Source organism: Symphalangus syndactylus, chromosome 21 (genome assembly GCF_028878055.3).
Source record: "Symphalangus syndactylus isolate Jambi chromosome 21, NHGRI_mSymSyn1-v2.1_pri, whole genome shotgun sequence".
NCBI classification, from domain to species: domain Eukaryota; kingdom Metazoa; phylum Chordata; class Mammalia; order Primates; family Hylobatidae; genus Symphalangus; species Symphalangus syndactylus.
Window position 1 is genome coordinate 65,984,153 of NC_072443.2, and position 14,438 is coordinate 65,998,590.

At 39.4% G+C, this 14,438-nt stretch overlaps 1 protein-coding gene across 5 annotated transcripts in view; it reads right to left on the reverse strand.

The window, feature by feature from the left end:
* The window catches only part of CNTN4 (contactin 4), a 985,842-nt gene that overhangs the window by 583,417 nt on the left and 387,987 nt on the right, over positions 1-14,438 (reverse strand). The gene's annotated exons all lie outside the window — the stretch shown is intronic.

Genomic DNA, 14,438 nt, shown 5'->3' on the forward strand with positions numbered 1-14,438 from the left:
CCAAGTCCCCCCACAATTAGCTAGATAGAGTGCTAATTGGTGCATTTACAAACCTTGAGCTAGACACAGAGTGCTGATTGGTGTATTTACAATCCCTTAGCTAAACATAAAGGTTCTCCAAGTCCCCACTAGACTCAGGAGCCCAGCTGGCTTCACCTAGTGGATCCTGCACTGGGGCTGCAGGCGGAGTTGGCCGCCAGTCCCGTGCCACTGCGTGCCCCCCCTCCTCAGCCTTTGGGCAGTTGATGGGACTGGGCACCGTGGAGCAGGGGCGGTGCTCGTCACGGACGCTCTGGCCGCGCTGGAGCCCACAGCCACAGTGGAGAGGCTCTGCATGGCAGACTGCAGGTCACAAGCCCTGCCCCATGGGGAGGCAGCTGAGGCCTGGCAAGAATTTGAGCACAGCGGCGGCCGGCCGACACTGCTGGGGGACCCCGCGCACCCTCTGCAGCTACTGGCCCAGGTGCTAAGCCCCTCACTACCCAGGGCCAGTGGCGCCGGCGCGCCATTCCGATTGCGGGCCGCTCAGTCCACGCCCACCCAGAACTCCTGCTGGCCCACGAGCGCCGGGTGCAGCCCTGGCCCCCGCCCACGCCTCTCCCTCCACACCTCCCCTCAAGCAGAGGGAGCTGGCTCTGGCCTCAGCCAGCCCAGAGAGGGGCCCCCACAGCACAGTGGCAGGCTGAAGGGCTCCTTGAGCATGGCCAGAGTGGGCACAGAGGCCAAGGAGGTGCGGAGAGCGAGCAAGGGCTATGAGGGCTGCCAGCGCACTGTCACCTCTCAATAGGCTCAGGATACACAGAAAAATACAGTTCAAGAGCACAGCATGTTAGCAGGATAGCAGCAGTTCCTTACTGTGGATGTCCTTGTAGCGGTTGACACAGCCTTCTGGGTGACAGTTCAGATACAAGGAGACAAGAGTCACATTGGTCCTGTGCTGAAGTGACCCTGGTTTACAAGCCTCATCCCCTACAGGAGCCAATATTTCCTTCAGCAATTCCACGTAAATTGCTTCCAGGGTCCTCACATGGAATACACAGTTATAAGAGCCACTGCATGCCAGGGAAGCCCACAGCACCACATCACAATCTAGTATTCATAGGCCATCTACGGTTCCTCTTTATGCCGATGCAATTAACAAACCATGAGTTATTTTTACATTGAGCAATGTTGTCTAGCAATAGAATTGGACTTACTGTCTTATCAGGTTAGCAGGTTGTCTGTGTTCTAAGATTGGCTTATTGTTCTAATAAGCATGTAGTAGTATCTCATAGTTATTTTCATTTCTCTGATGACATACGGTGTGTAGCATCTTTTCATATAATATTTGCTGTCTGTATATCTTTTTCAGTAAAATATCTGTTAATGTAACAGGTTTTTAAAATTTGTTGTTTGTTTTCTGATTGTTGAGTTTTAAGAAAGTTCTTCGTAGATTTTGCTAACAGTCCTTTATCAGGTATGTCTTTGCCAAAGTTTTCTCCCAGTTTGTGGTCATTCTTTTCATTCTTTTGATAGTATCTTTTTGCAGATAAAATATTTTTAATTTTAATCATGTCCAGCCTATCATCAATTCTTTCTTTCATAGATCTTGCCTTTGATGTCATATCCAAAATATCATAGCCAAAACCAATGTCAGCTAGACGGTATTAGGTATTAGTCTGTTCTCATGCTGCTATGAAGAAATACTCGAGACTGGGTATTTTATAAAGAAAAGAAGTTTAATTGACTTACAGTTCCACATGGTTGGGGAGGCCTCAGGAAACTTACAATCATGGTAGAAGGCACCTCTTCACAGGGTGGCAGGAGAGAAAATGCATGCCAGCAGGGGAAATGCCACTTATAAAACCATCAGATCTCATGAGAACTCACTCACTATCAGGAGAACAGCATTGGGGAAACTAGCCCCATGAATCAATTACCTACCACGGGGTCCCTTCCACAACACATGGGAATTATGGGATTACAACTCAAGATGAGATGTGGGTGGAAACACAGCAAAACCATATCATTCTGTCCCTGGCCCCTCTCAAATCTTGTTTCAAAACACAATCATACCTTTCCAATAGCCCCTAGTCTTAGCTCATTCCAGCATTAACCCAAAAATCCAAGTCCAAAATGTCATCTGAGAGAAGACAAGTCCCTTCCGCCTATGAGGTGGTAAAATCAAAAGCAAGTTAGTTACTTGCTAGATACAGTGGGGGTACAGATATTGGGTAAATACGCCCATTCCAAATGGAAGAAATTAGCCAAAACAAAGGGGCTGCAGGCCTCATGCAAGTCCAAAATCCAATAGGACAGTCAATAAACCTTAAAGCTCCAAAATGATTTCCTTTAACTCCCATGTCTCACATCCAGGTCAAACTGATGCAACAGGTGGGCTCCCATAGCCTTGGGCAGCTCTACCCCTACGGCTTTGCAGGGTATAGCACCCCTCCTGGCTGCTTTCACAGGTTGGCATTGAGTGTCTGTGGCTTTTCCAGGTGCACAGTGCAAGCTGTAGGTGGATCTACCATTCTGGGGTCTGGAGGATGGTGGCCTTCTTCTCATATCTCCACTAGGCAGTGCCACAGTGGGCACTCAGTGTGGGGCTTCCAACTCCACATTTCCCTTTCACCGTACCCTAGCAGAGGTTCTCCATGAGGGCTTTGTCCCTGCAGCAAACTTTTGCCTGAACATCCAGGCATTTCCATATACCCTCTGTAATCTAAGTGGAGGTTCTCAAACCTCAATTCTTGACTTCTGTGTATACACAGGACCAACACCATGTGGAAGCTGCCAAGGCTTGAGGCTTGCACCCTCTGAAGCCATGCCCTGTGTGTACCTTGGCCCCTTTTAGCCACGGCTGGAGTGGCTGGGATGCAGGGAACCATGTCCCTAGGCCCAGTCAAGGGGTTCCCTGGGCCTAGTTGAGGAAACCATTTTTCCCTTCTAGGCCTCTGGGCCTGTCACGGGAGGGCCTGTCCTGAAGGTCTCCGACATACCCTGCGGACAGTTTCCCCATTGTCATGGTGATATATTCAGCTCCTTATTACTTATGGAATTTTCTGCAGCCAGCTTGAATTTCTCCCCAGAAAGTTTTTTTTTTTCTATCACATCATCAGGCTGCAAATTTTCCAAACTTTTATGATCTGCTTTCTCTTGAACCCTTTGTCACTTAGAAATTTCTTCTGTCAGGTACCCTAAATCAGCTCTCTAAAGTTCAAAGTTCCACAGATCTCTACGGCAGGGGCAAAATGTTGCCAGTCTCTTTGCTAAATCATAGCAAGTCACCTCTGCTCCAGTTCCCAAGAAGTTCTTCATCTCCATCTGAGACGACCTCAGACTGGATTTCATTGTCCATATCACTATCAGCATTTTGGTCAAAACCATTCAACAAGTGTCTAGGAAGTTCCAAATGTTCTCGTATCTTCCTGTCTTCTGAGCCCTCCAAACTGTTTCAACCTGTTACCCACTTACAAAATTGCTTTCACATTTTTGTCTATCTTTATAGCAGCACCCCACTCTCTGCAGTACCAATTTACTGTATTAGTCCGTTCTCACACTGCTATGCAGAGACTGAGTATTTTATAAAGAAAAGAGGTTTAATTGACTCACAGTTCCACATGGTGGGGGTGATCTCATGAAACTTACAATCATGGCAGGAGGCACCTGTTCACAGGTAGACTCCATATTGTGAGGAGTGCTAGCATTCTCTCTAGGGGAAATGCCAGTTGCTTATAAAACCATCAGATCTTGTGAGAACTCACTAACATGAGAACAGCATAGGATAACCACCCCCATGATTTAATTACCTCCCACAAGGTCCCTCCCACAACACATGGGGATTACGGGATTACAATTCAAGATGAGATCTGCGTAGGGATACAGCCAAACCATATCATAGATTTTCTCCTTGTTATCTTCAAGAGGTTCTACAGTTTTAAATTTTACATGTAGGTCTTTGATCCATTTTGGGTTAATTTTTTTGCACGGAGTTTAAGTCAGTGTCTAGATTTTTTTGATTTGTTTCTTACATGTTGATGTTCAGTTGTTCCAGGACCATTTATTGAAAAGACTATCTTGGCTGGGCACAGTGGCTCACACCTGTAATCCCAGCACTTTGGGAGGTCGAGGCGGGTGGATCACTTGAGGTCAGAAGTTTAAGATCGGTCTGGCAAACATGGTGAAACCACATCTCTACTAAAAATACAAAAATTAGCTGGACATGGTGGCGTGCACCTGTAATCCTAGCTGCTCGGGAGGCTGAGGTAGGAAGATCATTTGAACCTGGGAGGTGGAGGTTGCAGTGAGTCAAAATCGCCCCACTGCACTCCAGCCTGGGTGACAGAGCAAGACTCTGTTTCAAAAAAACAAAGAAAGAAAGAGAGAAAGAGAGAAAGAAAGAGGGAGAGAAAGAAAGAAAAAAAGAAAGAAAGAAAGAAAGAAAGAAAGAAAGAAAGAAAGAAAGAAAGAAAGAAAGAGGGAAGGAAGGACGGAAGGAAGGAAGGAAAGAAAGAAGAAAGAAAGAAAGAAAGAAAGAAAGAAAGAAAGAAAGAAAGAAAGAAAGAAAGAAAGAAAAAGAAAGAAAGAAAGAAAGAAAGAAAGAAAGAAAGAAAGAGAAAGAAAGAAAGAATTTAAAAAACTATCATCTTTTCTTCATTTTATTGCCTTTATTCCTTTGTCAAAGATTAGCTGACTATATTGATGTGGATATATTTCTGGGCTCTCTGTTCTGATCTATTTGTCTGTTCTTTCAACAATACCACACTGTCTTGATTTCTGTAGCTATACAGTATTTCTTGAAGTTGAGTAGAGTCATTCAAGTGACTATTTTGTTCTTCTCCTTCCATATTGAATTGGCTATTTTGGATCATATAAACTTTAGACTCAATAAGTACATATCTATAAAATACCTTTCTGGGATTTTGGTTGGGACTGCATCGAATCTATAAATCAAGTTGGGAAAAACTGACCTCCTCACAATATGGAGTCTACCTGTGTATAAACATGAAATATATTTCCACTTATTTGGTTCTTTTATCAGAGTTTTGTGGTTTTCTTCATATAGACCCTGTACGTATTTTGTTAAATTTATATCAAAGTGTATCATTTTTGGGGTGCTAACATAAATGGTACTATGTTTTTATTTTCAAGTTCCAGTTGGTCATTGCTGATATACAGGAAAGTTAGTCATTTATTTGTCTATGTTAATCTGATATCCTGGATATCCTGCATCTCGGTTATAATTATTTATTAGATCCAGGAGATTTTATGTTGATTTTTTGGAATTTTCTACCTAGGTAGTCATGTCATCTACAAGAAAAGGCAGTTTGACTTCTTCCTTTCCAATCTGTATACTTTTACTTTTTCTTGTCTTGTTGCATTAGCTAAAAACATCTAGTATGATGCTGAAAAGCAGTGGTAGGAGAAGATATCCTTGCTTTGTTTCTGATCTTAGTAGGAAAACTTTGAGATTCTCACCATTAAGTACGATGTTAACTGTAGGGTTTTTTTTTTAGATATTCTTTATGAAAGTTGAGGAAGCTCTTCTATATTCTTAGTTTGCAGGGAGTTCTTATCATGAATGAGTGTTGAATCTGTCAAATGCTTTTCTGCATCTAGTGATATAATTGTCTAATTTTTCTTATTTAGCCTACTGATATGATGAATTATATTAACTGATATTTGAATGTTGAACCAGCCTTGGATAACTAATGTGAATCTCACTTGGTGGTGGTGGTGTATAATTATTTTTATACATTATTGGATTCAATTTGCTAAGATTTTGTAGAGGATTTCGCTTCTACATTCATGAGAAATTTCTGTTTCTAGTTTTATTTCCTTGTAATGTGTTTGTCTAATTTTGGTAGTGTGAGAAACACGCTCACCCGTCCAAATCCAAAGAATGGACTCAGAGCCACGAAGAACAGCGGAAGCAAGACTTTTAATGGCGGTATTGCAAGATCTGGTGTCTGATAGACAGGCACACCCAGGGAAGCTACAGCAGGTAATTTATCTCCTAGCATGCAAGTCTCCCCCGCAGTTCCTCATTCGTTGAGTACTACGGGGTTACAATCTTCCCAGGCATCGCGTAAGTTTCATTATCCCCCTTATAAAGTTATACCCTGGTTCCCTTGCCCGCTTAAGTTTCAATTTCCCAATAATGAAACTTTCTTCCCTTTTATGGGCTGACCCCTCCTCTATATTCTGTTTGCTTATTGTGTCCTTCAAGGCGCATGAGTTGTGTGGTTTGTTACATTCGCAGGCTGGCTGCCAGGGCTTAGACTGATGCCTTGAAAATAAGCCATTTAAAAGGTTTTCTCACAGTAGGGACTAAATTTAAATTTAAAAAATGTTCATTTGTTTAGTTAAGTGAAAAAAGGTTTACAAGTAACTTGTTTCCTGGGTCAAATAGATAAAAGGCTAAAGAAATGGTAACAACAGATAAAGTTATTATTTTTTTCTCTTAAAAAAGCAAACCTATATAGGGTTTTTTGATATTTAAATGGAAAAACAAAACAAATATTATTGAAATGGTTGATGCTTTCTAGTCATAGACTGTGCCAAAGTGACAGAAAGATGGAAAGAATGAGCAAAGATGAAAGTCCTGCTGGGAAAAGGAAAAAGCTTAAAAAAGAGAATATGCAGTTAAGATAAGCTTCTCTCATTGGTGTGAAAAGGAAAAAAAGCCTTTTGTCAAAGCTGTGATCAAGATATTATATAGTAAAAATGAAAGTATAAATATAATTGGGGCTAAATACGTTCATTGCAGCACTATTCACAATAGCAAGGACATGGAATCAACCTAAATGTCCATCAATGACAGACTAGATAAAGAAAATGTGGTATATATACACCACGGAATACTATTCAGCCATGAAAAAGAATGAGATCATGTCCTTTGCAGGGACGTGGATGGAGCTGGAGACCATTATCCGTAGCAAACTAATGCAGGAACAGAAAACCAAATACTGCATGTTCTCACCTATAAGTGGAAGCTAAATGATAAGAACAAATGGACACATGGTGGGGAACAACACAAACTGGGGCCTGTCAGAGGGAGGGGTGTGGGAGGAGGGAGAGGATCAGGAAGAACAGCTAATTGATACTGGGCTTAATATCTGGGTAAAGAGATGATCTGTGCAGTAAACCACCCTGGCACATGTTTACCTATGTAACAAACCTACACATCCTGCATATGTACCTCTGAACTTAAAATAAAAGTTGGAAATTTAAAAAAAAAACAGATAAAAGACAACTATATATCATGGAATTCACATATTTCATTTATTATTTTAAAAAGTAATTTAAGAGCATTTCTATGGTATTCATACACACTATAAAAGAACCAGAAGGTAGCCTTCTAGCCCTCGATCCTCGGATCTATAGCACATCTCAGACAAAGATATGCATTATGTGACACTCTGAAATAAGAACACATCAAAAATGTACTTTTCTGACTTTATACAATGCATTTTCCTTCTTTAAAATGAAAGGGTTTCAAGTCAACGCATCATCTATTTTATTTTTCATAAATGCATGGTGACTGCCCTTTCCCCCTCCTTAGATTATTGAAGATAAAACAGGAAATATCTAAAAGTCTATTTCAAGGTATTTTCTATAAAACATCCGACTGTTGATAATCCTCCTCTATATCAATGCCCAAGTGACTATTTCAAAGTAATTTAAAAATAGATTATATGTTTCAGCAAAATCTCCTGTTTGTTTTCTGGCCTACTAATAGCTTTTTATTAAGCAGCTGTTCCTACTCAGTTTACTGCCTTCTTGCTTGAATGGCCATAGCCTGCAATACCTCAGCATTTTCGCACAGCTCATTAGATGTAGCACAGTTTAGAACTCAGTGATGGAAATTAGTCCGTCCCAAAGGATTAGAGCTAAAATAAACCAGTCCTGGTGTTGGTAAAATCAACTGTGTTCTCCCTGCAAAATGCATGGACTATGTACTTCTTTGCTTTTGAATTTTCACTTTGCTAGATTTCAAGAACTATATTCTGTTAATAAGAAATTCTAAGGGTAGAAGATAGAGCTTAAGAGTTGAAAATATGGGCCCTCAATCCTAAGTGCTTTAGAACTGGGCTGCCATTCACTAGCTGTTTGACTAAAGGCTCACTAAGACTCAGCTCTGCATATGTAAATAGGATAAAAATATTGTTTATAAGGTTGTTATAATTATTAAATGAGATAATGTATATAAAGCATTTACCACAGAGCTTATGTCATGGGAAGCATGGAGTTTTATCATTATAAATATAATAATTACTATTATTAGTATATGAACATAAAACACGGAATGTCCAACTAACTAATTCTTCCAGCATCTAACAAAAACCTCAGATGTCATTTATAGTTGGAGCCTTCAGTTTTGGCCTGAATTCTGTCCTAGGTTTTCTGCCACTCCCTTTCTGAGAGGCAAAAACATTTCTTATAAGAACAAGAGCTACTTTAGAAGTCAGCTGCTTAAACCTCTTTTGCTTGCCTGAGGAACCCAGCCTGTGCCAGATTTTACATTTATTTTTGTTCAATTTCATCTTATTGGCTTCAACCAGCTTTTTAGGCTGTCAAAACAATTCCAATCTTGGTTAGGGGTTCTATTCCATTAGTTATCCCTTCCAGCTGTGTCATTCTCAAATTTGAAAGCATGTTGTCATCCAAAAAGTAGCTAAAATCTTGATGAAGTTCAGATACAGGGTCCTATAGCACATCCCCAGAATATCTCAGTTATATGAACAATAAAGACTAATAATAAAAAATAAAATGATACTAACAATTATTGACTACATTTTTTATGTTTGCTAAGGTATACTTTACAGACTAGAAAAATTCACCTGTTGTAAGTGTATAATTCAAGGAGTTTTTAGAATATTTAAAGAACAGCACAATCATAATCACAATCCAATTTCAGAATATTTCCATTACCCCAAGGAGATCCCTTGGGACCCTCTGCAGTTAATCCTCCACACACATCTATAGTTCCAGGCAACTACTATCCTACTTCCTGTCTCTCTATATTGGCCTTTCCTGGACATATATAAATGGAATCATATAACACATCTGGTTTCATTCACTTAGCAAAATGTTTCTGAGTTCACTCTTGCTGTAAGAGGTAGCAGTGCTTTGTTTCTTTTATTGCTCAACAGTATAACATTGTATGGATGTGCCATGCAAACATAGTACATACATAAGCCCATTTTTACGTTTACAGCTATCAGGTGGTGAATGCTGCACATCAGCATCCCTAGGGCAGAGAGGAAGAATCTGAAACTTTCAGAGAAACAAAAATTTGCTCAAGATCCTGCAGTGGAAAAGCCAAAATCTGAACTGACATTGGCTCACTCCACTTCGATGTACTTAACCTACTGTGCCTCCGGTTTCATCAGAAAGTGCAAGCCCATAAAATCAACTGAACTACTCATTATCATCCACATTTTCCACAAGCATACCATTAAAGTTGCTGCTGCGTATCTTGCTGAAGGCCAGCAGTCCCACCCTAAAGGAGTCCTCTGGCCCACCAGTCATGAACAAAAAGGGATATTAATTTTTTGCGACTTACTTGGAGTAAATTTAGACTGCTTCTCAGGCCATATGCTTTTCAAACTCAGATCTTGTGAGCATTTGGCAAGTACTCCCAAACTACAACTACAAACCAATCCTCAAGAACACCTTTTATACATTTTGCAGTCAGTATTTCAGAATTTCACCTATAACTACCTGAAATACTAAACAAAAGAACCTTGATCCACTGTGTACAGCATACGAGTTAAGAGCTGGAAATTAAGACAACTAGACTGCCTATGTTTGAATAGCAGTGCAATTTTGGACAAGTTACTTAATCTGTGACTCAGTTTTCTCAACTTTGAGAAAACTCACTAAACAGGCATTATTATTATTGTTGTTATTTTTGCATTAATGTTGTTAATATAGGGCAGACAAGTGTATCCTGAACCACCAATAGCTTAAATCATAGCAATTAAACAATCAAAAAAATAAGTATCAGTAAAAAGGAACTGACATGGGAGACTGGCAGAAGGGAGTGCATACAGGAAGATTCAAACATCTGTGCACTATCACTTGTTACATTTTGAAATGAAACATATTGTAAAACATCCTTAGAGCAAAAGAAAATCAGTCTATTGCTTCTATCAAAGCCAAGCTGTGAATACATGTTTCTTCTGGGTTCTTAAGCTCACTAGATCCTACTCCACATAGAGTGATGTGACACTAATGTCATACCCTTACCCTCTTGAGTAAGAACACCTAAGAATTCAGAGTTTATAAAGGGGATATTAACTTTGGTGTAAAAGAGGTTAGTGCTTTAGTTTAAAGAACTGAGTAAAACAAATGGCATCCTTTTCTTCTTTGAACTCACTTCTTCCTCATCATGATAGTGGTTATCTACAAGTGTTTTGAGAAATGATATTTCCCACCCCAGACTCAACTTTAAAATCCTTTTTGTCAATTTCGTACCTGTCAAATTAACAAAGAATTTAAAATGATGACAATGCCTACAACAGTATGAAGAAATATTTGGCAAAATGTTTCAATAAACTCACATATTTTTAAACCAAAGCAATTTAGCATAAGGTAAAATACCTCCTTCTCATTAAGAAAAACTGTTTACATGAAAATATTCAATGCATTGCTATTTAAAATATGAAAGATTAAAAACAATTTAGCTGCCTAAAAGGTAATCAGAGAATTTCTTAGTAAATGATACTGTCTTCACAGATAGAATATCATGCAGTCATTAAAAATAATTATACTATACTGGACACCTACGATGAAATATTAATTCTAAAACTACAAATATAAACTACCTGAGATATGGATTCAAACGGAAAATTATGCATTCATATATTCAAGGGTTGGAGGCAACATAGAAAAAAGAAAACAGTTGATTTGTACTAATTATATTAAATAATGGGTTTCTAACACGGCTTGACACAAAGTAGGCTTATTCTAAATGTTGTTTCCTTCTTAATACGGTGTGAGACTGTCTTATTTTTCCTTACATTTCCTATTATCATTATTACTACTACAACCACCACCTTCATCATCATTGTGTGATTTAGGGTTAAATATATTTTACATAACTTACACATTCCTTAGAGTAATTTTCTTAAGGCCAATGTCTGAAGAAATTAATTTCTAGTTTTATAATGAAAGTAAAATGTTTTAAAAGGCTTAAGTTCATATAAATTATAAATGCATTAATTCTATTAGGTGTGCCTGTTTATTCTGAATAAACATTTTAAGTAATTCACTAATTAATCAGAAGTTTATTGAGTGTCCGAGAAGTGCTAGGCATTAAGCTGCATGCCTCAAGCATGAACATGAGCAAGAGTAAGAGCAAGAAATACTGGTTTAGAGTTTGGTGGAGGATAGAGACCAAAAACCAAACAATTACAATATATGTGATAAAATGCTGTGCTAGGGGAAGCCCTATGTATAAAGAATAGCATAGAAAGGGTATTTAAACAAAGTTAAGGCAGGCTAGTGAGGTGGCAAGATACAGGAGATGACATCCCGGTAGATAGTCACAGAAGGAACCTCAGCATATGAAACCAGAAGGGAAATGAGGAAGACTTGGCATGGTTTTTTTTTTTTTTGAGACAGAGTTTTGCTTTTGTCGCCCAGGCTGGAGTGCAGTGGCATGATCTTGGCTCACCACAACCTCTGCCTCCCCCGACTTCAAGCGATTCTCCTGCCTCAGCCTCCCCAGTAGCTGGGATTACAGGCATGTACCACCACACCTGGCTAATTTTGTATTTTTAGTAGAGACAGGGTTTCTCCGTATTGGTCAGGCTGGTCTGGAACTCCAGACCTCAAGTGATCTGCCCGCCTCAGCCTCCCAAAGTGCTGGGATTACAGTCATGAGCCACAGCGCCTGGCCGGCAAATGTTGTATGCTGTTACCCCAGTAACTTTCTGGCTTATGAGAAGAAGGCAAGGGAGACAACTAATCTTTGAAGCATCACTGCCCAGCTGAACTTTCTGCAATGACAGGCATGTTGATAGGTGTGTTCTAAAATTGGTGCAATTCAATATGGTAGCCATCAGCTACAAGTGGCCATTGAGAATCTGAAATAAGAGTAGTATAATTTAGGAACTGAAATTTTAATTTTATCTGATTTTAATTAATTTAAATGTAAACAGACACAGGTGGCTAGCAGCTACATTATTGGAGTACACTGCTTTGGGGCAAATAAACTTTACAATGGCTAGTATAAAAGGTATGGCATAGTAGAGAAGAAGGAAAGTGGCAAGGAGTGAGGTGGAGTCCAGGTGGAATTGAGGAAGCCAGTTACAGACAGGGAGACTAGTGAAGATGCTATCGTAGTACAGCAGGAGAGTAATGCTGGCAGGTGTTTTTTTGTTGTTGTTGTTTTGTTTTTTTTTTTTTAAATGGAGTTTCGCTCTTGTTGCCCAGGCTGAAGCACAGTGGCATGATCTTGGCTCACTGCAACCTCCACCTTTTGGGTTCAAGAGATTCTCCTGCCTCAGCCTCCTGGGTACCTGGGATTACAGGCATCCGCCACCATGCCCGGCTAATTTTTTTTTAGTAGAGATGGGATTTCACCAGGTTGGCCAGGCTGGTCTCAAACTCCTGACCTCAGGTGATCCACCCACCTCAGCCTCACAAAGTGCTGGGATTACAGGTGTGAACCACCGCCCCCGGCCTACTGAAGTTTTAACAAGGTAGTCATAGATAAGGGATGAACCATGCAGCTGCAGTCAAGAATTTGTTAAGAGATGTAATGGATAAGACTTGCATTGACAGCCTGTGGGCAGAGAGGTAGACGGAGTACTCAAAGGTGACACTTATTCTGGCTTGGGTAAAGTGGGTGGTGGTACCTTTAGTAGAAGTATATAACTTAGGAAATGCAGCAGATTTAGGGAAGAGATAATTCTACCATCTTGGATTCTGACTCTTGCCTGCTACTAATTGAGTGGGTGACTTTAGTTAAGTCACTGAACTTCTTAGCGTCCCACACCTCATCACTCCAATAAGAAGGTTGAAGGAGGTGATTGGTGAAATCTGGTCTATATGATTTTAGGAGGTGAAGTATATTTCTAGGATATTTATTTTTATTATCAAGGACTTCTATGAAAGACAGTTTGTTTTTAAAAATATTTTTCTTTTAAAACTAATACTATGTGCCATGTCTCTTCATTCAGTCTCTATTGTGACTGTATGATGCTACTTGGCAATTTGATATGCTGCATTATATACCTTAGCTACACATACACACATGCAAAATAAGAGATGTAGTGGATAAGACTTGGATTGGAGTACCTTCTGGACTATCTTCCTATGTGTGGCAATATATAACATTATGTTCTATAATTAATCGTAGATACATTAGAGACAAGAAATAACAAAGCACATCTTAATGTCAAAGTCCTGACTTGGTGGTAATATTTTTGTACAAATTCTGCAATTGTTCTTCCTTGTCTTTCCTTAAGTAATGATAATAGTATCTTCTTTGATTAAAACATATTTCAAATCAAATAGAATCTTCCCAAATCGATTTTCACACAGATACTTTAAGTCCACACAGTACTCAGAAAACTGCTACTTTTAGATGCAACCTGAGTCACATCCTTTATCACTTATCTTGAGACAATGAGTTTTAGGAATGAAATTGTGGAAGTGTGACACCATACACACACACGCACACACACATACACACACACAGATGTAAGAATCCGCCCTTCAAGTATAGATGAGAATAAAGTTGGGTGATAGCTACTTTTTTATTTAGAAACATTCTAGCTTGACCCCACAAGCCCTGAAATTCTTCACTAAAGTTCAAAATGAGCCTTCCAGAAACAGATTAGGCAACAATAAATGAATCCAGTCTTTTCCTTTTTCTACCACAAAACAGACATCAAGTTTGTTGACTAATTAAGCAGGAGGATATAGAATATATTAATAGCTATCAATACTTCTGTGATTGCAAGTTCTCTGAGTTTGAATTTCTACCTTCTACCACTAATCGTGGGTCTTGGGCCAGTTGCTTAGCCTTTTAAAGTCTCATCCTCCTCAACAGTAAATGACAATAAATTACTTATGAACTAACAGATTTTGTTACATATTTAAAAATTTTAATCAATTACAGACACTATTCTTATTGATGTTCAAATTGTCCCGATTTGAACATCAAGTCAAGTTCATTGGAGACCCCTTCAGATTGCTTCTGTGTCCCTTTGCGATGATCGCCCCTCATCTTTGATAGTGTTTTTGCTTTCTGGCATGAGATGACCTGGCTCATTTTGTACATCTCCTAGAAGGCAGGAATATTCATTTGCCTTGTTCATGGATATATTCCATGCGTCTGAAGAAAATGTCAACAAACATTCCTTAAAATAATCAACTAAATAGCATTTAACAATTGTCTAATAAAAGTTGTCTATTGTTACTTGTCAGGGCATTATAAG